The following is a 25,257-nucleotide window of genomic DNA, read 5'->3' on the forward strand; positions in this document are numbered from 1 at the left end:
CTTAAACTTCCCAGTCTGGGGGGAAATCCTTTGCCAAGAAGGACAGCAGGGAAGCAGTGTAGTGGATGGATCAGGAGATGACATTAAAGAACAATTTCTCGCCGTCGGGGGAGAGGTTCATTGGTCTGTCCACCTGTTTTTCCATTCACACTTGTTAAATGCTTACTTAGTGCATGCCAACTATTTGATGGGCTCTGTGCCAGACACTATAGATAGAAATGTAAATACGAAAAGCACAGAGCTGCTCCCAGCCTGGCAGGAGTGACTTACATAAACCACCAATTATATTCCAGTGTGTTAGCTGCTATAATTGAGGTGTGTACACTTTTTTAAAGATGTACAGTGTTAGGAGAGGCTAATTGCATGTAAAAAGGTTTAGAGTAATTTCAAAGACCAGGGAGAAGGTCAACAGGATGCAGGGCCAGGAGAAAAAAGAAACAAAAAACAAAAAACAAGCAATAAAAGAGTTGGACAAAAGCCCCTGGCCAACAAACTGGGGAATAGAGAAGTTAGGAGGCATAGAAAATTCTCAAAAAGAGAGCAGCAGGTTCCTGGTCTCTCTCTGAGGATTTTCCGCAGTGAATGCTAATCTGTAACACACAGTACCTGACTCCCCCACCCTTGAATGTAGAACCCTACTGTTAGGGCTAAGGCATATGCTAAGTCCAGGGTTCTTGACTCAGACTCACTGGTTTTCAGTCCCAGTTCACTTACTGTCTGTGTGCCTTTGGCAAATACTTTAGCTTTTCTGTGTCTCAATACCTTCCATTTTAAAGTAGGGATAACAGTAGTAGCTCTCTCACAGGGTCGTGTGTTCTTTTTAAGGATTACATGAAATAACATGAGTTAAAATTATTAGAACTCTGCCCACACACAGAGTGTACTGAGTAAATTTTAACAGTCAGTATACTTAAAGTAGAAGAAAAAGACTGCTGATTTTTGAGATGTGGGTTTCTGAACTTGTACCCGCTAACTGGTTATTGGTTTCAAGAAGCGGCAGGGCCAGCTACAGAAGCTAAATGCTATCTATACTGCAGAGAAATGATAGAAAAAAGAGAGGATATGAGTCTATTTAACGATGAAAAGCATGGATAGCATAGGTCCTTTAGTGTTGAACAATTTTTTTGAAATAAGTCAGGGAGGCTAGAGTGTCTAGCTAAGCATTATTATTTTCAAATTGCGGTTGAAACCCAGTATTTGTGAAATCAATTTAAAGTTTCATGAAAAAAATTTTAGGATGCAGATAATATAGTATTATTTCATAAATTTCTCATTCAAATAAGTAATAATATAATGGTTGACACTGACAAAATAACACTATATATGATAGTAAGAACTTGATGTATACTCAGTTAATTCTCATAACAATCCTAGCAGATAGATCTTATTATCAAATTCATTTTGCAGATGAAGAAACCAAGGGGTTAAACAACTTTACAAGGACAGAGATGATATATTCCAGAACCAGGGTTTAGACCTGGAAGTCTGGCTCTAGAAGCTATGAGGTGTATGATTATAATATAAAATGTACATCTTACTGTGGGTCTGGGTCAAAAGAATTTCAAAGCTACTATGATGAAGAAATGCGCAACTCCCATCACGCAGCAGCTCTAGGTAAGTGCACTGTCTTTGCAGAATTTTCACTGGCTTGAAAATCATGTTAATGTTCACGTTACTTCTGAGTTTTAGCCATGTGATTTAATCTACTTAAGAATGAAAGAGGAACATAAGAGCATGCAAAAAAGTAAGACATCAAAGTATTCAAGGACATGCTTTCAGAGAGAGAGAAAATGATGAACTACTAGAATGTGCAGGCCATAAAAAATTCCATTGGTATCACTCATGAAATGTTATTTCAGAAAATAAACATGTATTGTGCATCTCCTATTCCAAGTGTTGTGGGGAGCAAAGATAAATAAAACAGGGTCCCTGGTTCTCAAGAAGTTTACAGTCCAATGTGAGAGACAAACAAACACAAAATCTGAGTTACAATATTACCTGGTAAGTTTGATGATAGAATGTGAAGAAATGCAGTGACGCTCTTAAGTTGTACATAAGAGTGGCCACCAACTTGGCCTAGAGGATGATTATTTTTTTTTTAATTTTTTTTTTACCCTTTATTTTGAGACAGAGAGAGACAGAGCATGAACGGGGGAGGGTCAGAGAGAGGGGAGACACAGAATCTGAAACAGGCTCCAGGCTCTGAGCTGTCAGCACAGAGCCCAACGCGGGGCTCGAACTCACGGACCGTGAGATCATGACCTGAGCTGAAGTCGGTCGCCCAACCGACTGAGCCACCCAGGCGCCCCGAGGATGATTATTTTTTTATATTAAATATAATTTATTGTCAAATTGGTTTCCATATAACACCCAGTGCTCATCCCAACAGGTGCCCTCCTCAATGCCCATCACCCACTTTCCCCTCTCCCCCTGACCCCCCATCAACCCTCAGTTTGTCTCGTATTTCAGAGTCTCTTATGGTTTGCTTCCCTCCCTCTCTATACCATTTTTTTCCCCTTCCCCTCCCCTCTGGTCTTCTGTTAAGTTTCTCAGGATCCACATATGAGTGAAAACATATGGTATCTGTCTGTCTCTGTCTGACTGATTAAGCCTTTCTATGATTCTTGAGAGTGGGAAAGAGAAAGGGGTATTTCAGGCTGAGAGAAGAACATGTGTAATAAAGGAGTGAGAAGGTGGAGCATGTCTATGGAACCAGGAATTATTTCACCTTACTATTGTGAGAAGGTCTTTTGAGATAAACATTTTCTATGTTCTACAACATCCTAATAACTGAAGAAGTGCCAAACCTTGCCAAGGTGGTGGCATTCTGCTGGCCTATTGAGTATGTATATTGAATAGTAGTGCAGCTGGAAAAAAGGGAAAATTTCTACAATATTATGCCTGTCCTTAATAAATTCTGGTTGAAATGGCTTACCTAAGGGGTTAGAGTATTTCAAAGATCAAACACTCTCTGTTGATTGATTGACTTTCAAGGGAGATGCTGCAGGCAGCAACTTTAAAACTCTTCTTGTTGTGTCAATTAGATGGTGTTGTGTTCACCGCCTCTCCAGGGCACAAAAGCCACGAGAATATTTTCTCCTCATTCTAGACACAATGCTTGTAACAACATGTTTCAACAAGCAACATGAGCTTTTAGCAACCCAGAATTCAGTATAATGGGGTAGTGATCCAGTGTCATTTTTTAAATTATTTTTCATGTTTATTTATCTGGAAAGAGAGAAAGTGCATGAGCAGGGAGGGGCAGAGAAAGAGGAAGAGGAGCACAGAATCCTAAGCAGGTTCCCGGCTCTGATTGTCAGCACAGGGCCTGCATGGGGCTTGACCCATGAACCATGTGATCAGGACCTGAGGTGTAATTGAATGCTTAACCGACTGAAGCCACCCAGGCGCCCTCCAGTGTCATTTTTTAACTTTGTTTATTTTTTTGAGAGAGAGAGAGAGAGGGAATGATGGTGGGGAGGGGCAGACAGAGAGAGAGAGAGAGAGAGAGAAGAGAGTGGGAGAGAGAACTCCCAAGCAGGCTCCATACTGTCAGTGGCAGATCCTGATGTAGGGCTCAAACTCAGGAACCAGGAATCATGACTTACGCTGAAGTCAGCGCTTAACTGGCTGAGCCACCCAGGTGCTCTGATCCAGTGTCATTTTTAAAAAGAATCAGCCCATGCTTGGAAGAATAAGGAGACAAGGTGGTATGTGTCATAGAAATAAAAGCCTGAGTGTCCATAAAAGATGTGAGGATCCTATAAATCAGCTGATGACCTTCAGCAATTTGCTTCAGTTCTCCGAGCCTCAGTTTCTTGGTCTATAAATAAAGGTGTTGGAATAATTGATGTGTCCTGGTTTTAAACCGTCTGATTTTGAGAGTACTTTAGGCCTATTCTTGGAGAGCCAAGAGAAGAGATGCTTACAATTCCAGGCAGCTAAGAGTCCTACTATAGCATCTCTCTTACCCCCATCATCTCAAAGGAACCAAAATGGAAAGAAGTCAGTTTCCCCTCTGAAGTTGGACAAAGCTGTCTTCTGAACCGAGCCCAGGAAGTTGAACCCTCTGGTTGTGCCTCTGGAATTTCATCACGTCTGTAAACTGCTGGGCTTCCTACTAACGGCAGACAGGGGTGCTCTATTTGGCTCTCCTGTGTTGGTTTACCTCCACTGTGGAAAAGGCCCAAAGCTCTTCTGCATCATAGACTTAATGCCATTGGCTTACAGAGTCTGTGGAGACAAATTGCTGCAGAAGAGAACCGAGCAGAAAAACCCACATGATGCCCAAGAATCAAGCTCATGGGGGACCTTTCAACCCACTGTACGTATGCAGATAGGTCCCCTGGAGAATACAGGGTAAGATCTCCTCTGTGGAGATAATAATTTTATTTACCCCCTTGCTTTTGTTCTTACAGATGCATATTACTGCAAGCAGAACAAACCGAGCTCTTACTGCGTATACTGCATGCTATATTTTATGCGTGTTTATGTTGTAAGTCTTAATCTCTTTTATTGGTTACTCCCTCACTGCCTGGCCTAAGGAAATGCCAATATCCTACTCCTGTGACTGTGCTTATAGTGATTCCTTCTGAGCGATAAAAGCCAGGCATGAAGTATTCAGGTGAAATTTTTATCCAACTAATGTTTAATTAAACCGTGGATTTTATTTTTAAAATATTTGAAATCCCTGTGAATCAGGGAAGCTGAAGCCACTACTTTCCCAACTACCTTTGCCCACTTCCTCTTTGATTGTTGTTTTTAGGCATGTAGTTGTCTTCAGCTAAAGCCACGTACTTGAATTTTCTTATTCTCAGGTGAGAATCGTGCAGCCACAGGGGAAGGCCGTTGGGTGACTGGCTCAGCAACAGTTTAGCCTATTCTTCAATGGAGCAATCTAATTAAAAAGAGGTTTCGTTGTTATTATTTTATTATTTTATTTGGGTATAGTCGGCACACAGTGTTACATTAGTTTCAGGTGTATAGCACAGTGATTCAACACCTCTATACCTTATGCTGTGAGCACCACAAGCGGTAGTTAGCCATCTGCCTATCATACAATGCTGTTACAATACACAGACCATATTCCCTGTGCCTTACTTTTACCCCTGTGCCTTATTCATTCCCTAACTGGAAGCCTGTATCTTCCACTCCCTTTCACCCATTTGCCCCATCTCCCCACAGCCCTGTTCTCTGGCAACTACCAGTTTGTTCTTTCTATTTCTAGCCTGATTCTGCTTAAAAGAGATTTTAAATGCTTCTTTCCCCCACCACTTGAACACTGGCCCCGGTAGTCTTATAGTCACAATAACTATCCTTTGGAAACTTGTTTTTATGTCTGGTTCCATTTTGTAGAATGCCCCTTATTCTAGTTTTTGCTGGGATACTATGCTTATATTTCTATCCACACATTTCAAGACACAGTAAGCTAACCATAGGTGGTAGGTCAGAACTTTGACACTGTGTCACATTCACACACGGAAGCAAAGATACGAGAATTGAAATGGATAGGAATAGATGGAATGGAGGTTTTGCCAAGACAGCAGTAGAAGGACAGATCATCACTTGGGTACAGCAAATCTGGAGAATTCTCCTCAGCCCTTGCTCAGCATTGCATGGACAGGCACTGGGAATTTTTTTTTTTTTTTTTTTTTGAGTGGGAAACTTTCTCAGTACTAGGCCAGAGAATAAATAATTTTGGCTTTGCAGGCCATACCACCTCTATTGTAACTGCTTACGTCTGTCATTGTAGCGCAAAAGCAGTCATGGGCAATAATATATAAATGAATACATGTGGCTGTGTTCTTATCAAACTTTGTTTATGAACAATGAAATTTGAATCTCTTGTGATTTTCATCTGTCACAAAATACTCTTTTTTGGTTTTTGTAACCCAACATTTTAAAAATGTAAAAACTATTCTTTGCTCATGGGCCACTAAAATAACAGGCAGCGGGTCTATTTGGCCAGCAGGCTGATGTTTGCTGAACTCTGGCATTGTATGTTACGTGAGATGGAATCTTGGGTGAGATTGTCTCTGAATTCTGGGCTCTTCCTATTTATCTGTTTTACCTTAGATAATTAATTTCTCCATGATTTGGTTTGCTCATGTGTAGAGCAACATTGGTAATGGTACCTACTCACAGAGTTTTTAAGTTTAAAAAAAGGGACAGATAAAGAGTGTTTTTCACTAAGAAGAATGCTCACTAATAGAAGTTATTATCATTTCACAGAGGGCCGCAGGGCACTATGGGAAATGCTCTGTCATCCTGGGACTGGACTGAAGTAGCCAGATTTGATATCATCAAGATCCAGGTGACCTAGAAAGAGAATATGACTGTCCTGCCTTTCTTTAGCAGTCACTAAAGTATTAGAGGCCTCCTTCCTTCTACCTGCCCTGGCCGCCTGCCCCTGGCCACTGCCTACTGGCCACCTACAGCCCACTTCTGATGAGTGCTTTCCCTATAGAAATGGCTGCTTGTGTTCTGCCTGCCAACACCTTCTGCCACCCATAATTTAATCATCTTCATTTCCCTTCCACTGCAGTTTCTAAATGTTGACATGGTGATTTCAGGACTGGTATCATCATTTCAGATCTGATGATGGCTGTGTTTTATACCTCATAAATCCAGAGAGGCAAGTTTTTGCTGAACATTATGCAGCTGTTGGGCACAGCAGAGAACTGCCTTCCCAGAGTTGTATATGAAAATACAAAGATATTTTTTTAATGATGCTTGTTGTTTTCTCTCCTCATTAACTGTTCCCATTTATTTCTGGTTCCTGGTCCTTTAGGGCAGCTTAGAGCTGAGGAATATTTGCTTTGAGGAGGAGTGTAAAGGATCTAGACTAAGCATGTTATTTGGAGGAATTTTGAAAATATCTAGAGGCTATTCTTTTGATGATTTGCTTTCTTTTTGATAATTGGTTTCAAATCTTTCAAATCTCTTTCTCTCAAGAGAGGCCAAATCAAAATCTTAATTAATTTTGTTTTAAATATACAAGCCACAAGAAGGAATGCTGTACCAAAATATTCACTCTCATTTAGGGAGAGCCAGAATTTTGAAGAATTTCATAATGGAGGCCTGTGACAAACACTTTTTGTTGCTTCTTAGGAATGAAAAAGAATTTAGGTCTGTTGATTCTCTACTGAGTTGTGTTGTAATTAGTTCAGTTTCTAAAAACTTAATTATTCATTGATAAAACTTTGGTTCTGGAGTCAGTTCTAATCGTGGGTCCCGTCACTTACTAGGCTTTGTGGCTTTGAATATGTTATTAAAGGTCTCTGCTCAATTTCCCTCTCTAAAAAACAGGTGGTTAATAATCACCCACCCTGTAAAAAATTGTAGAATTGTAAAGAATAAAAGTCCAATTCATATACAGTTAGAAAGATGCCTAGCACAGAAGAATTCAGGGCACCTGGGTGGCTCAGTCTCTTAGGCATCGACTCTTGATTTCAGCTCAGTCATGATCTCAAGTTCTTGGGACTAGCCCTGCATAGGAGGGATCCCCACAATGCAGTGTGGAGCCTACTTAGGATTCTCTACTCTCTCTCTCTTTGCCCTTCCCCTGCTTGTGCTCTCTCTCTCTCTCTGTCTCAAAATAAATAAATAAACTTAAAAAAAAAGAACTCAATATGTTGCAGCTCTTTTTACTCATTTATAATTCAGCAGGGAGTTCACTTGTCTGTACTATGCTAGATCTTGCTCCTTTCATTTACTGGGTGTGTTTTCTTGGCAGGTTGCTTAACTCTCTGAGCCTGAGGTTTCTCATCTGTAACATGAAGATGATAATAGTGCTTAGGAGAAATTGAGTTAATACATTTAAAGCATCTAAATCAAGTCCTGACACAAAGTAACTGCCTAATCGGTGCTAGCTGTTATTATATTTGCAATTTGCCAAGGCCCTATGGTACATCTGGATATTTGAGACAAAAGACATTGTCACTCAGGGACAGTGTGGCAGACTCCACAAATGGTATAGAAGAGCACGAGTAAGTCATCAATTGTAACACAGGGTGATGATGGTGATGACAGAGGTGTGCGTGGCGGTGATTAGTTTAAGGTAACTGCCCTTAGGAAGGCAGGTAAACTCACGGTGGAGGGAGGTTGTGTATCCAGAGGACAGCTGGTGGAGTCAAACAGACCTGGGTTTGGTTCTTCTCCTTGCTCCTTACTAGTGAAGTTTCCTTAGCACATGAGAAAGCTCCGTTTTGTTCTAATAAAATGGCGGGTGATCTTACCCGTCTGCTTCTCGGGAAATACTATTCACTCCACAATGGGCAAATGGGAGATATGTGTAAACTATTGTAATTTTTACCTGGGAGTGGAAGAAGAAAAGACCATTGCCAAACTAGTACTAGGGTTAGAAAAGTAATTATCTCTTGATTTAAATAAGGCTTCATCTCCTGGCTTCTACAGACAAAACTTTAACATTCCAGTGTTAGCCTCTGAACTTATAGAGGTTCAAACAGCACAAATGACTACTGTACAGACAAAATAATTTAGCTCACAGGAAAAATATGATTAAAGTTTCCAGGAGAGTTATTTAAAAATTAATGCATTGGCTAGTCCTTGGTACAGACATTACCTGGTGATTACTGTTTTACTGAGAACTCAAAGTGTTTTACTGAAAACTCAAGTCCAGCTAATCCCAAATAATAAGGATTCTGTGGTTCAAACACGTGGAGAAATTGTCGGTTAAACAGATTTCTTCATTACAGAGTGTTTCATATTGGGGCGCCTGGGTGGCTCAGTTCGGTTGAAGCGTTCCGACTTCAGCCAGGTCACGATCTTCGCGGTCCGGAGTTCGAGCCCCCGAGTCAGGCTCTGGGCTGATGGCTCGGAGCCTGGAGCCTGCTTCCGATTCTGTGTCTCCTCTCTCTCTGCCCCTCCCCCGTTCATGCTCTGCTCTCTCTGTCTCAAAAATAAATAAATGTTAAAAAAATTTTTTTTAAAAATAAAAAAAATAAAAAAAAAAAGAAAATGTATTGGATATCTCTATGAAGGGATAGAGTATATAACATTTCCCCAATGTATTTGAACCATGGAATTCTGTCTTCCTCTTCCTTTCCTCCCCACCTGCCCACTGTGTGTGTGTGTGTGTGTGTGTGTGTGTGTTCATGTCCTAGTCCAGTAGAAACTCTTTTGGAAAACGATGCTTTATCTTTTTATACACCCATATAATGCTCATATATGTCTGCTGCCTCCTACTGACATCCTGCTAGTGTTCTGAAGGTCAAAATATAATATCATACCAGACACAAAAGTGTTCTTCACATCTCCTGAAACTTACAGGAGTCCTAGAGCTTTTCCTTTGAACTGCTTATAGTGAGTTCACAATGAGCATCTTAAATTTTTTTTTTAAAGAAAACTTTCTCAAAGCATCAGATTAACACTTTGAAACAGGGGGAAAAAACAAATAATAGGAAAAAAAGGAAAAATGATAGTTGAAATCCATTGCAAATGTGTACTCTGAAAACAGTCTTTCATCTTGATTGAAAGAATTCTGCTTTGTGCATTAATAAAGGTTTTCTCCTCCATCTGATTCAACTCATCGTAGAAATTACTTTCAGGTACTGTTTGTACAATGCTCACAACCAGAAAGAAAGCCCTATACATGTTGCATAAATAAGGATATGCTGCCTGAAAACAAATGTATCCTTTCAAAGATGAATGAAGAAAACAGCCATGGCCAAGAACTAGAACGTTCTAACCATGGCCAATGAGTTGCGAGTAGTACCTAAACACACAATCAAGGACCCATGTGAATTCTTCAAATCTGGGTCTATCTGGGAAAAAAGAACACACTTTTGGTCAAAACTGTCGTTTCCATACATTTCCACACATATGAATTTACATACTCATGCAAAACCCCAAATGCACATAAATATTTCTGGAGCGTGTGAGCAGTTTGACGGCAAGACCCACTTGATGCTGGCAGGCACACTTGGTTGGTCTGCTGTCCTGAGCTCTGAGAAAGTCATGGAGCCTGATGGATCCATCCTCCACTGGGCCCTTGTAACTACACAGATGGCAGTCCTGTTTTTACATGTGGCTTGGTGATAACCACTCAGTTCTTAATGAGGAATAAAAATAGATTGATAAATTCAGTAAGACTGTAATTAATCTGTAAAGACTATAAAAAAAATCTCCAATTTGAAGATCTTTAAAACTACCCAATAACTCATTCTACTTTTTCCAATTTGTTCCCTCAAATTAATTTGACCTGTCAGGCTGACATAATTCCATGTACATAGGATTACTGAGGGGTCGCAGTAAGATCGTTCCAGAGCATACAGCTTAGACTCCACACGCTTGAAGGCAAGCTAAATGAGGAACGTGAGCCTCCCCCTTCATTTCTCAGTAACTTTTAATTGTCCTCAAAACAGGAATGCTAATTTAGAAACACCTTGTTCTGCTCTTTCTTTACATATTGAGAATCTGTTATTTTTTAAAGATTTAAGACATGATTATAAAAAATTCTCCATTTTTATTTTTTTTTTTAAATAGCAGGTACTTGGTGTTCAGATTATCTTAATGCTTAAGAATATTTTGTGATGGGGCGCCTGGGTGGCGCAGTCGGTTAAGCGTCCGACTTCAGCCAGGTCACGATCTCGCGGTCCGTGAGTTCGAAGCCCCGCGTCGGGCTCTGGGCTGATTGCTCAGAGCCTGGAGCCTGTTTCCGATTCTGGTCTCCCTCTCTCTCTGCCCCTCCCCCGTTCATTGCTCTATCTCTCTCTGTCCCCAAAATAAATAACGTTCAAAAAAAAAAAAAAGAAAATTAAGAATATTTTGTGAGGAAAAAATAGAAGTTTAATATTCTTACTTATCAGCAATTCCATATTCCTCTTTTTGTTGTTCCCAGGGATCTTCTCCTCACAGCTAAAATAACTTAAACCTGACCCGGAGCCTCAGACCTACCCAAGACCCTTTGATGTAGAACTGTTTTTCACATCCCCACTTTGCTAGTAAGAAACAGACAAAAAAGGTGGTAAGAAACTCACCCCAGCTTCTGTGGAGCAGAGCTGGATTTGAACTTGGGTGCCCTGTCCTTGGAGCCTGTGCCCTTAACCACATGCTCTGGGCCTCTGCAGTGCCTACCATTTGAACAGACTCATTCTTTGGGACCTCCTTTACTTAAGCGGGATGGAAAACAAGAAGCATATGTGAGAGTGCTCCCCGCCGCCCCCCCCCCCCCAGCCACTGTTGAATGCTAGAACATGAGCTCCCAAAACAGCCACTGTGTGCTTTTCTCCCCATGACACTGTGTTTTTAAAAATGTTTGTTTATATATTTTTGAGAGAGGGAGAGACAGGCAGAGCATGAGTGGGGGAGGAGCAGAAAGAGAGGGAGACACAGAATGTGAAGCAGTCTCCAGGTTCTGAGCTGTCAGCACAGAACCATACTTGGGGCTCAAACTCATGAACAGCAAGATCGTGACCTGAGCCAAAGTTGGACATTTAACCAACTGAGCCACTCAGGCGCCTCAGCCCCCACAACACTTTGAAGGAAATGGTATTCACTAGGATGCATAAATGCCACTGCATCTGTGAGATACTAGTCTCTTTAGAGTGTCATCATATTTCATATATAAAATCAACATGGCTAAGTGACAAATACTTTTTTTGAGAAACCAACTTCTTTTTTTTTTTTTTTTTAATGCTAAGGGGAAGGTAGTACAAAGAACACTGAATTGGTTTCATCACGGTTATGTTTTGCCTGGCATAACACTCTTAATGATGAAGACAGGAAAGTGTTTCGATGCTGGTATGATCAGGTGGATGAATCACTACCTTTAAAGCAATACTTGTGAGGAATTGTGGGTAATTCAGGCTCACATGCTGTAATATTCAACAGACACTGATCTGTGTCCAAAGTAAATTCCTCATAGCTTCCTCCACTTCTGCAGGTCTCTGTATCCTTATCAAATTTTTCTTCTTAGGGCCCCTTCCTTCTCTTGACTGGAAAAGGCCCTCTGAGACACTAATAAACCCCTGTGTGTTTGACCCCCTGCACTCTCCACAAGCTCGTTGAAATCGTGATGGCTTCACGTAGATCTCAATGTGCAGTCTCAGTCCTGTTTTCATCAGTGTCCAGTTCCTGCTGATGGGCACCTAGCGCCCCACTGAGCTCTCATAACTCTCTGCACAACTTTTGCAGTAATTCACATTTCTGCAAAGACTGCAAAACTTCTGTATCATCTCCACTGCTTCAGCTTCAGCGTTTGAAGACTTTCTTTGTGATCTCCATACTGTAAGTGCACAGCTTCAAAAGTATTTGTTGGCAATGTGAATGAAGTCACCTGACACAAAATTAACTGTTTATTAAAGCCCACCCTCATATTGGATAATATTCTCATTCCTAAGGAAGTAGTATGTCATCTGGGAAGTATGATTGTATAGGGAGTATTTCTTCTTAGAAATTGCAGCAGACGTTGCTATTTCCTTCTTAATATTCATTTCCCGCTGAGCAATGTACTTTGCTCTGGCTTTAATTCTCAGCTCCTCTTGAAGCTCTGAAATGCAAGTGGAAGTTGCTCTCAGGATTTGCAGGAAATCTTCAAGAAATCTGTAAGGGAGCTGGGAGGTAAGTTCTTTGAATTTTGTCTCTTCCTGGAAACTAGGTGCAATGGTTTGGAGATCTAGCAGCCTTCATGGACCGTGAAGTAACTTTACAGGTGCTAGGACTTATCTTATTGATAGAAGAAGCCTGAGTTTCTTATGTTCATGGACAAACCAGCTCAAGACTCCTACTTCTTTTACGTGAAAAAGAAATACTTTTTAACTTTGTTTAAGGTATAATTTTTGTTTGTTTCTTTAACTTTAATGTTATTTGCAGACAAATGCCATTCTAACCAATAGAGAAGTTAATTAGGCTAACTTAAGTGAGTATCCAATTAAATTTTAAGTGGCAGAGTACAGGCAAAACATAGGAATTCAGTAATACCTTAAGACCTTCATAAGAGAATAAAGCAAGTTTCTAGTCCTAATTAGGGTGGGTTGCGAATCACTGGCAAATTAGGAAATGCAACTCAAAACTGTCATGAGCAATTAATTGGAAAATATGAGGAGCAGCTTTGTAATGCATCAACTTCGCTAGGCTGAACTACTTTTCTCAGAATTCCTTTTTCTGTATGTTTCCAGATAGGGTGAGCCACAAGGGAGCTCCTTGCAAGCTACGTGGGGGGCAGAAGGGAAGCTACACACACTTTGTAACTCACACAACATGTCCAACCCATTCAGTCGAGGGCAGCAGTCAGGCCTGCAAGCATCCCCACCTTCCTCGGGATCCTTCTTCAGCATCTCTGATCCTGGGCCAGTTGTGTGTGTTTAACTCCGTGATGAAAGGCCCTGATTTCCGTAGATACTTACATCATCAAGGTCAGACAGAGGCAATAGGCAACCTGTGTCAGAGGAAACCTGTGTCATCACAGGGATTTCAGTCTTTCCTTGTGGATTCCAGATCATGTTCATGGATTCCAACTTTTCCTTGATCTCCCCTCCTTTATCTCCATCTTCCCTTCCTGGGAATGACTGTCTAACGAGTAGATTTTAAGCTCTAACGAGATGCAAAGACATTAATCTTGAAAAGACCACTTAACCAGCTGCCACAGTTGCAGAAGTTCCAATCTCTGTGACAAATCCCTTCAGTAAACTGTAGTGGTTGCTGTTTTATTAGGATTGTGTCATAGGGATTAAAAAAGAGAGAGAGAAGATGTGATAAAAATCCATGGAAGAGGAATCATTAGAACTCAATAACTGATTACTCTTGATACTTAAGGGGAGATCGAGTAATGGGATGTGAATTCCAGCCTCCAGAATACAAGGGACTTAAAAAAAAATAAAGAAATGACTCTCCATATTGGTAAGATAGTAAAAGAAAAGCCTCATTAATTAGGAGAATCAAACAAGCAAGTGTGGAATATGGCAGCGATAAAAGTAAAAGATAGGGATATCTGGATAGCAGATAGCAGTCTGGAATGTGGCAGAGAAATGTGTAAATGAACATAAGGAAGAACATTAGCCATCCATAAGACAAACCCCTGGGTACATTGCTGAACTTGAATCTCTGAAGAGCCTTAACGGGAAATTTAAACAGGTGAAAATTGACTGATTGAGTCACTTTTGTTTGGAGGAACCCAACTCCAAGCTTGTGTAACCCCATGATCTTCTACTTTGGGGACGATACTGCTGCAGGTACCTGAACGGGACCATGAAGGAAATCAGGAAGGTAGCCAGGGTTGTAGTGTGGCTGAGCTGAATCAAGGGCCACTGTGGCTAATGGTACGTTAGCTCTGTGTAGCTCTGGAGATGGGTTCCAAGCTTGGAAAATGTCATGCAAGCTTCCCTACAGTCCCTGCACACTCCTTAGATGCCATTCCCATTGGCCCGTAATGATTAAATACACAAGGTAGAAAAAAGTGAAAAGATCTCATTACCTTCTTTAAGACACTTTTGTTTCTCCGATGAAGAAGACTGAATAGTAGGTACCATGCTGTTGAAAGAGTTAAAGGAAAAGTTTGGTAATTAATAAAACCAAATGAGATATGATGAGCTGCATTTCAGCAGGAGTAGTGCAAGGAATAATTGCACTTTCAATAGTTGTTCCCAGCAGTACATCACTGATCATCTCCCCTGTGTAGTGAAAGAATTAGGAAGGGACTAAGGAGAGGGTGGGGAAGCAGGGACAGCAAGACAGGACTGCGGAGGGGCTGTGCCAAATAGTCACCATGACCTCGCCTGATGACAGCTCAGCTGTCTGAGTGAGACATCCCCAATTATACCCACATTTTTACTGAATTAAGTGGGAAACAATTCTTAAGCTTTCTAATGGAGAAAATATTGATGTTCTGGCAACGTTTCTTTGAAGGCAACCTCTGAAAGGGTTAGGATGAAAATAATCTTTTGGCTTAGAGCACCGAGGAAGCACATTATTAACACAAATATTCAGAATAGAAGGCACTGAGATAGAGACAGAAACTATTTTTGTTGACCCTGGTATGTGCCTGAAATGTTCAAAGTTCTCATGTCCTATTTGGGAAGAGAAGTTATTGAAGACTAAACATATCTGAAACCTGGAAATGATTTGGGATTAAGGTTTTCAACAGTTGATTCTATAAAGCATATAAGGAAATGAATGCAGAGAAAGGTTAGGCCCCTTTTCTAAGTTAAAGGAAGAGAATAAACACGGTGTTCTTTGCGGTCACCTTGCTTGACCCATGACCCAGGATCACTTCCCCCAAAGTGTATATAATGCTCCTTGAGTGCCATAGTCAAATTTAGTCAATATCTTGTCCTCTCCTTGAGGGCAGTGAGTGCCTCAAAGTAATAAGCATGATAAAACACTTTTTAGAATAGTTGGACTGGTCCAGGTATTGTTCAAGGCTTTTCTCCTGTATCCATCCATGTAGTCCTCATAACAATCCTATGTGGTAGGCACTATTATTATTTCCATTCTACAAATGCAAATGCACAGATATAGGCACAGCAAGGCTATACAACTGGCTCAAGGTCACAGAGCTTGTAAAGGGCTAACTGGAAGTCTATTTTCAGAATCTGGTTGTACACAAGCACATTGTGTAGTTACAAAGAAATGGGTTACCCTAGAAAAATAGCATCTGTATAATTATATGTGAAAATGCTCACTGGTGGAAGCAGTACTTAACATGATCTTTTCTTACTGATTCTTTTTGGACTAAGAAGCCATTTGCACTACAAAAGTTAAAGGGAGAGTTGGGCAACTCTCTTATGACAGAATAAATTGGAATGCCAGAAGAGATGTGAATTTTTATTATTGATTAAACATAAAGCTGTTTGTGTATATGTTTGGACATGAAATATCTGCAAAATGAACTTTAACTTCATGTGTAATACTTCATTTTAACTTCTAAATTTTAGTTACCACCATGAATAGGTAGGAATACCACTTAGCAACTTCTGTGCCAAATTTTAAGATCAGATGAGAAAACATATGTGAAACTTTTTCTTCATCAAGATTCTGTATGCATGACCATTATTACAATGGCCTTGACTATAGCCCTAGTGTAGCAAAGACCAGTATTCCAGTTTCATTGTGTAAATGAGAACCTTGAATGTTTGACTTGTTGAAGTCACAGCAAAAGTTGAATGCAAAGCCAGGACTTACTTGAAACCAGCAATTCTGAGTCCCAAGTCCAATGCTATTTTCATTATGCTTCATTATGTAATGATTTGGGATATGTTAAAGACAATTGCTATGCATTTGTCCAATATGGATAATGTAGAAAGACCAAGTGTCTCAATTGGTCCAGGATCAAAAAAGTTCTCTGGACATGGGACTTTTCAGTGCTTAAATCTAGAAAGTCCTCAGAAAACTGGGACTAGTGGGTCACTTTCTGTAACTCTAATTATTTATGTGATTTAAAAGAAATACAACAGTTGTTGGTTTTAATGGCCATATGTTTTTATAGGGGGAAAAACATGAAAAGATTAACATGCCATTAGGTGGGTTGTCATTGATAGTGAATTAAAAAATAAATGGAAATATTTATTACTCACATTAAAAACTGAAAGAAATAAACATGGTGGAGTGTGACTGCTCCTCTTTCAACTCATTAAAAACATGTCACCATAAAGCATAGGAGTATGGAAAAGCTTTGAGTGGAGGGAAGTTAGTGACCAGTGAGGTTTGAAATATTGTTCATAGACAGATGGGATATTTTTCCCTGAGTACTTTATGAGAATCTAATGAAGGTTGGAACAAAAACCCTGTTTTTCACAATTAAATTGAAAGTGTCAATGGAATTTTTATAATTATAGTTGACTCCTGAACAACATGGGAGTTTGGGGAGTCAACACCTGTGCACTCGAAAATCCAGGTATAACTTTTGACTTCCCTCAAACTTAACTACCAGTAGCCTCCTGTTGACTAGAAGCCTTGCTAATAACATAAACAGGCCGTTAATGCATATTTTGTACATGATATGTGTTGTCTACTGTATTCTTACAATAAAATAAACTAGAGAAAAGAAAATGTTAATAAGAAAACCGTAAGGAAAATCCATTTACAGAACTATACTGTAAAAAATCTGCATATAGGTGGATCCACGCATTTCAAATCCATGTTGTTTAAGGATAAACTGTACATGGGTATGGAAATGGAGAATTTAGATACTACTTCTTGATCGCTAACATTTACTGAAAACCTACTCTGTTCCAGACACTGTTGTTCTACATTTAATCCTCACAACTCTGTGAAGGAGACATTATCATCCCCATTACATATATGGAGAACTGAAGCATATTCAACATGCCCGAGTCTATGGCAAAGCTATGATACAAATCCAAGCCAAACAGCTCCAGAGTCCATGTTCTTCTTTTTTTAATTTAATTTAATTTAATTTAATTTAATTTTATTTTATTTATTTATATTTATTTATTTATTTTATTTTTTTAAATATGTGAAATTTATTGTCAAATTGGTTTCCATACAACACCCAGTGCTCATCCCAACAGGTGCCCTCCTCGATACCCATCACCCCCCCCCCCCCCCCCCCCCCCCCCCATCAGCCCTCAGTTTGTTCTCATGTTCTAATCTCTATGCTGCATCTAGTTAAGAGCATGACAGGAACTGGGGGAAATGTTTACTTATATAGCTCTCACTTTGAAATCATTTCCAAATGTATAAGAAGTGAAGTATGCGGGAAGGGCCATGAGGAGGAACAGCTACTGGCGGATCAGGGATGTAGTGGGGAAGGTTACCGACAGATGCATTATTAACGGGCGTCTTAGAGGCACCATTTTCCCTTCCTCTTCGTCTTCTTATTAAGCAGTCTCCCCTTCAGTGGTATACTCTGAGAGTCCATAGCTCTTGCGTTGTTTGAATACCTAAACAAGACGAAAAGAAAAAGAAATCCATGAAGCAGTTTCATCCTTGGCCCTGCCCCTGCCCCAGTTTCCTTGAGGAAATCTGGGTTCATTCTGTACCTTATTTCTTTTTAAATGGAATTTTGTTAAGGAGGATTTTCCACAATTGGAATATGGGAGGGGATTATGGTTAATTTGTTATAGCAATAGCAATACTCTTGTAGAAAGTGTCCCGTAGAAATGACTCACATTCAAGATGGGGGTGAGAGAATGTTCTCTGCCTCTGTGATTATATTAACAACCACAGATATTAATTTTTTGTCTATAGAATAATATTTAAATGTGAGACATAGTAAAGAGAGTATATTCATTCTGGTCTCTTCTATTCAGAGTACTTTACACAGACTTTTCTACAGGGGTAGATTATTTCAGACTTGTCCTCATAATGATGAAGTATCTACCTCCTTTGTTCTGAAGGAAAGACAAATACTGATAGATGAGCACCAGGAGTAAAGTTCCTACACATCCCAAGCCACTAATTGCATGTTTTAAAAGGCTTATGTAAGATTGGTGCTTTGTGGGGAGAGAAGAAAAAGCAGAGGCTTTGGGGTTAGACTTCAATTCAAATTCTAGTGGCTTCTCTTCTTAGCTGTGTCATCGTTCAAGTTTGTCATCCTCATTTTCCCTATCAGGAAAAAGAGATGATAAAACCAACCTATCTAACTCACAGAAATGTGAAAATTAAATTAAGTCATGGAATTAAAACTTTAATAGATAGTAGACAAACAGTAGGCATATATTTATTATATAGACTTCCTGTGGAGTTTCCTACAAGCCTTAGACTTCCTTATGGGCAAAAATAGAGCAGAAATGGATTATCAGTAGTAGTCAAGGTTGTCAAAGTTTCCCTGCCTGTGGACCTAAATCTATCTGCTTACACAGGCATCAATTTGAGTGTGCTGTTCCATCCTTAGACAGATGCCAATTTGCAGAGGGAAAATGTCATGCTTACAGATTTCATTCAAATAGGCTTCGCTTCTAATGCTACTTGTGTGATTGCAAATCTAGCCAGAACCGTTGAATTTTTGCTTCTTGAGAGCTGGTCAGGAAACTTTCCCACATGCGTGCCACATGAACCCGAGATGACAGAATTAATGTTCTAGTCATTAAGAATTAAGAGAAATCTAAATTTTTTTTACAGTTAAAATATAAGCCCATAGGTTAAAATGAGTAGAGGTTGGCACTTGGCAATTTATTTTCTTCCAACTTTTTCGCAAGTATATCTGAACAAGACAATAGAGAGTTAAGAGCAAGGTAAGGATTAACCTTTTATTGTCTAGTATACTTTTAAAATTAACATTGTTTATCCTTAACTACTCACATTGATACACATGCCCTCATATGCACTTGTTTACCTGTTTATGTGAACCACCTGGAAAAACTCCCAAAGTATAATTGTTACTAATACCTTATATATAATTCAGATTTTCTTCTTTTAAGGGAGATGGTGAATTCTGAAGGCAATTACAAGAAACTGAATAATGGTTGCCCTTTAGAACCTATCTCTTCAGTGTTCTCATTTCTTTGCTTTCATTCCTGTCTTTTTACATCTTCATTAGAGGCATTCATTATAATTGGGCATTTCTAATTGAAATAAAGTTCTCAGAAGTTATTGCTGCAAGCACAAGGAAGAAAATGTTAATTTTCAGATTGATTAACAGTATTTTTAAATTACAGAATGATTGTCCAAACTTCCCAACCATGACAACTCAGATAAAGTAACTAGGATTGGGGAAAATTATGAATACATTATGTGTTTTAAATCTGTGTGCTTCTACTCACAATGGTAGATTTGTTTATCGATACCCCATAAATGCAGCTTGACACACAGGAGGTGGTGTAATGTTTTATTAACTAGATATTATGACATGCTAGTGAATGCTTACCCAATCCATGGAAAGGGAAACAGTTTATTCAACAAGTCATGGTGCTAAATGATTGAGTAGACCAGTGATTTGACTCAGAATTACACTTTTAGCTTTCACATCTTTTTAACCTTTCATACTCAACTCTTACTAGTCTCATGTAAAATTTTCAGGTCCCGGAACTTCTGATACTCTCTCTTGCTTTTTTTTCTTCATATGCTTTTGCATATGCCGTTCAGTCTTCTTGGAACATACTTTCCTGTCTACTGAAACATCCGCATTCCCTGGCTAATATTTTCATGCATCTATCATTCAGTCATCCATTTATACATTTGAGAGTCAAGCACAGTCCAGCTCTAGCACATGCGCAGCATGTGGGTGGGAGGGGGATATAGTCATGAACAAGACGCTCATGGCTTTTCCACTCAAGGGATTTGCAGCTCTGGCAGAGGGTTTCTCCATCCAATCCCTTTCCCGTGTTTCTTCTCAGCTTTGTCACTGATGGGGAGAGTCTGTTACTCTAATAACTTTGACATTAAAGAGAAAGACAGTCCATAGTCACAGACACAGGTTTGCTTGCCATATAGATTAACTTACCTAAGAGATCTATAATGAACCAACATCTCTAAGAATCCACCATAATCTTCCCATAAAGGAGCCAGGAACAAGGCCATTCCTGCCTTGACCTTCAGTGCAGCACTATTTCTGGGGAGCAGGAACCTTAATTCAGTAGCAAAGAGAATTAGAATAATTCTAATAGAATTCTATAAGAGAATAGAAGCAAATCCTGACATTCATTTCTTTCTCTGAGTTAGAAGTCTCTTGTTAGAGTTACTGTGTCATTCTGCTCTCACTATATTATAATTATCTGTCCCTTTGCTCATTTTTCCCACTAAACTCTAAGATTCCTCCTAATCTTTGTGTCCTCAGAGTCTATCCCAGAGCTTAGCACATAGCAGATGCTCAGTAAATATTTAATGAATGAACCAGAGCAGCCACCAGGTATGGTAGCGAAGGTAACCTGATGTATATCCACAGGGAAGCCACTCACATAGACCACAGTGTGTGTATTATTGACTAGAATTTCTCTGTTGTACAGCCACATGCTGTGACTCTGGAAATAAGCTAACAGTGTTACTGTCTGATGAGTGGTAATATGGTAGTGTGTCTAATTTCAGGTGCTAAACGTATTGTACTTCCATTGTTAGTGCTTGATCATACATTTAAGGGTGAGGGAAAATAGATTAGAAAACTCGTCTGTTCAAAACACCCCACAGTACACAATGTATTCTATTTACTGCTGATGAATATAAAATGGAATTTAGACTCAATACACTTGGGTTTGAGTTAAGATGCTGTCTTAATGGGTAGATAACCACAAGAACATTTATTCTCTACTCAGTCTCAGTTTCTTCATTTGTGATACCAAGGTAAAAATATCTAGCTCTCCTATCTGAGGTCTACAGGTCTATCCACTTTATTGTTCTCTACAACCATATTTTGGTTTACTGATATTCTGCATTGATCTTTCTGTTTTCAATTTCTTTGATTTCTACTCTTCATAGTTTCCTTCCTTATGTGTGATTTCAGTTTAATTTGTTCTTCTTTTTCTATTTTTTTAAATGTAGAAATTGATCATTGACTTCAGAACATTCTTATTTTCAATAATAAAGAAAAGAGGGTAACTCTGAGGGGTGCCTGGGTAGCTTAGTTGGTTAAGCATCCGACTTTGTCTCAGATCATGATCCCACAGTTCGTGAGTTCGAGTCCCGTGTCCCGTGTTGGGCTCTGTGCCGGCAGCGCGAGCCTGGAACCTGCCTCAGACTCTGTCTCCCTCTCTCTCTCTGCCCCTCCCCTGCTTACTCTCTCTCCTCTTTCTCAAAAGTAAATAAACATTAACATTTTTAAAAAAGAGGACAACTTTGAATTAAACAAAAACATTTTTGAAGTGTATTTGTCAACATGTACATAAAGCTATTAGTAGATAATTGAATGAATATTTAAAAACATTTTTCTAACAAGTTTGCTGGGATATTGTTTTGGCCAGATTAAAAACAACTAATCAAAAGTTGTCCACAAATAACTAGTTATTTAAAAATGGGTGTCTAGGGGCGCCTGGGTGGCGCAGTCGGTTAAGCGTCCGACTTCAGCCAGGTCACGATCTCGCGGTCCGTGAGTTCGAGCCCCGCGTCGGGCTCTGGGCTGATGGCTCAGAGCCTGGAGCCTGTTTCCGATTCTGTGTCTCCCTCTCTCTCTGCCCCTCCCCCGTTCATGCTCTGTCTCTCTCTGTCCCAAAAATAAATAAACGTTGAAAAAAAAAAATTTTAAAAATGGGTGTCTAGGTACTAAAGAAACTATGGGTGAGTGGAGAAAACATTAAGCTTCAAAGCAGAACATCTGATATTTTTTAATTTAAATTTTAGTTAGTTAATATATAGTGCAATATTGGTGTCAGATGTAGAGTTCAGAGTTTCATCACCCACATACAACACCCAGCAGAAAAATCTCAATTCCAGTCGAAATTTCCTGAGCAATCTTGAGCAGGTCATGTCACCTCCTTTCAGAGGTGTGCAAATTATGACCCAAAGACCTGTTTTGTGGATCTGCCATCTCTTCTGTGGAAACACTTCCACTGGAACACCACCACATTCATTTGTTCAAGTATGGTCTGTGCCTTTCACATTGCAGTAACAGAGCTGTGTAGTTGTGACAACGACTTAGTGATCCACAGTGTCTAAAATAATTACTCTCTGTCCCTTCATAGAAAAAGTTTACTGACCTTAGCATTACTGCCCCTGCTCCTTTATCTGTAAAATAGGAACGATAGCCCCTATTCTTCACAGGGCTTTTGCCAGGATGCTCACTTTGGTAAATTTGTGTGGAAACCTTTAGTGCAGTGCTTAGCATATAGCCATTGCACAACTAACGCCCTTCTAAAATTTCCACCCACCACCCAATGGCTGATTTAAGACTAAGCTATTCTCTTTTTAACCTTATGTTTATAAGGCGAAACAGGTGCCAGAAAGCAAAATTCCACATTTTCCTTTTTAAAAACTTTTTAAAGGTGCCAGAAAGCAAAATTCCACATTTTCCTTTTTAAAAACTGTTATTTGATTGTCATCATGACTTTGTCAAATGGTGTACTCTTTATCCATCTTTGTCATAAATAATCAAAATAACCAGAGGAGATTTTAAATGCTGTAGCTGATGCAGTGCCGAACTCCAGAGACTTCATGCAAATGGAAATGAGATAGAATATTTCTGAGTCTTTAAGTGGTAAAGATCATAATTTTCCTTATACAGCAGCAAAAAAGAAAAAGCCTATAATAGTAGTCAAGATTCTTGGTGGTTCTTTCCTAAATGACATTGTTAAAGATACAGGATTTTTTTGCTTTTGTGCTTGATGTTTAGAAATACATTGCATGCACAATGAAATGATAATTTGGAAAAAAATAAGGGGCTGCTGCATGCTGTGTATACTGTAATTCTTAGCTAGTCATGCTGATTACAGCGAGTAGGTAAATAAGGAGAGGAAGTCACAGGGGGTATTTCCTCTTTGCAGAATTGCCTTTATTAAATTGTTCTCTACTGTGATCGTCAGCCTATATTGAGGTAAAATAAAAGAACATTAGTAAGCACATCCTGTCTGATCTTAGGACAATAATCATGTATCCATCCTGATAAATTGCTGTTTCTATATTATAAACCCTGTGCATTGAGGAACTGATCAGATTTCCATTTGCCAGTAAACTTGGTAGAATGCTCTGAGCCAAATTTGTGATTTAGTTGTAGCAATCATATGGGTCTTTACGATGTACATTTTACAATCATCTCTAGTCGTGTTTTATGTCCGTTGTTTCTTCCTTTTGATCTGTTTTTATTTGCGCTATCTAAGTAGTAATTTTGGAAGTCACATTCTATCGTTTCTGGAACAAGATTGGGTATAAATAGGTAATAGGGTAGTGGATAATTTCCAGTGAAGTGCTAATATGTCTTTTGGTTCTCTCCTCAAGATACCTTATAAATAACACAACAAAATAACTCCCAGCTTAACACTTGATAAGCCTTATAATTTATTAAAAATTTTTTTTAAATGTTTATTCATTTTTTGAAAGAGAGAGACAGAGTGTGAGTGGTGGAGGAGCAAACAGAGAGGGAGACACAGACTCTGAAGCAGGCTCCAGGCTCTGCCCCGATGTGGGGCTCGAACTCACAAAATGTGATATGACCTGAGGCTGAAGTCAGAAGCTAAACAGCTGAGCCACTCAGGCACCGCAATAAGTCTTACAATTTAAAGAGAACAATTTAGACGATGAGGGAGCCACCTGCTCTCTGGACTAGATCGCAGCACAGAGGGGATGTCCTGGGTTACCTTTCCAGAGTCGTTTCTCGGGCAACTCTGGCCCCAGGGCAGCGGAGGCAGGAGAGATTAACAAGATTGTGGCTGTTGTCTTCTTTCTCACAAGGCTAGTTCGAAAACATGGTAAATTGAAAAAAGGGGCCGTTGAGAGGTTTGAAATTGACCCTTAAACTTCAAGAAAAATACAACATCACTGGTACCCAGAAAAACCATCAAAAGAACAGGTCTATGGAGACATCTGTGTCAGTACAGTTCAGAGAGTTGATCCTGATGTCCTGAGACATCTGCATGAGAACAGCTGCATCTCTTACACCCATCTAGGTTTGCCAAAGGAACTCACTCTGGGTGGGTCTACGTGAGGTGTGCTGTGGGTACAGAGAGAAAAACAATGTTGCCAGCTTTGAAAATGAGGATGAGAACAAGATGAAATCTCCAAGAAAGTTACCAGGCCCCTTGATAACGTTATCTCTGAGTTCAGGATCCTGACCTAACAATGAGGAAACAAGCAAGAAGAAGTGAAACCCAATTCCATGACTGCAACCCCAAGCCCCTTGTATCACATTTCACAGTGGATATTCCTGCATCTTCCACTGTGGCATCCTTTGCTCAGAAAAAAAGCCAGGAATGTGCTGAGGGAATGGCCATCAGAATCAGTACCCTTCTCCTATTCCATTTGTTATCCAAATCACGAAAGGAAGAATGAACCATTTATCACCCAAATCCCTCCTGGAATGTGTTGTGACCAGAATCACTGGATTAATCCTCAGGTATTAGCACCTCACTAGCTGCTTTTGATTCTGTTGGTGTCAATGATGAGAGAAGGTAGAATAAGTCTGACCACATATTAAAAATAAACGTTCAGGGGCGCTTGGGTGGCTCAGTCAGTTAAGCATTGGACTCTTGCTTTCGGCTCAGGTTGTGATCTCAACTGTTTCGTTTAGTGGATTCAGCACCCCCGTCAGATTCTGTGCTGGCAACTCGGAGCCTGCTTGGGATTCTCTCTCAACCTTGTACTTATTTGCACTCCGTCTACTGTTTCCTGCCTTCTTCCCTTTATGTAACCTACTCACCTGTAAGGAATTCTTTTGTCACTTATCCTACACTCAGTCAGGCTTCATATTCTCTAGAACCT

At 39.7% G+C, this 25,257-nt stretch overlaps 1 pseudogene; it reads left to right on the top strand.

Moving 5' to 3' along the window:
* Positions 1 to 1,583: 1,583 nt before the first annotated feature.
* Positions 1,584 to 24,910, top strand: LOC115506024 (annotated as a pseudogene).
* Positions 24,911 to 25,257: the final 347 nt, after the last annotated feature.

This window comes from Lynx canadensis, chromosome F2 (assembly GCF_007474595.2).
Source record: "Lynx canadensis isolate LIC74 chromosome F2, mLynCan4.pri.v2, whole genome shotgun sequence".
Lineage (NCBI taxonomy): Eukaryota > Metazoa > Chordata > Mammalia > Carnivora > Felidae > Lynx > Lynx canadensis.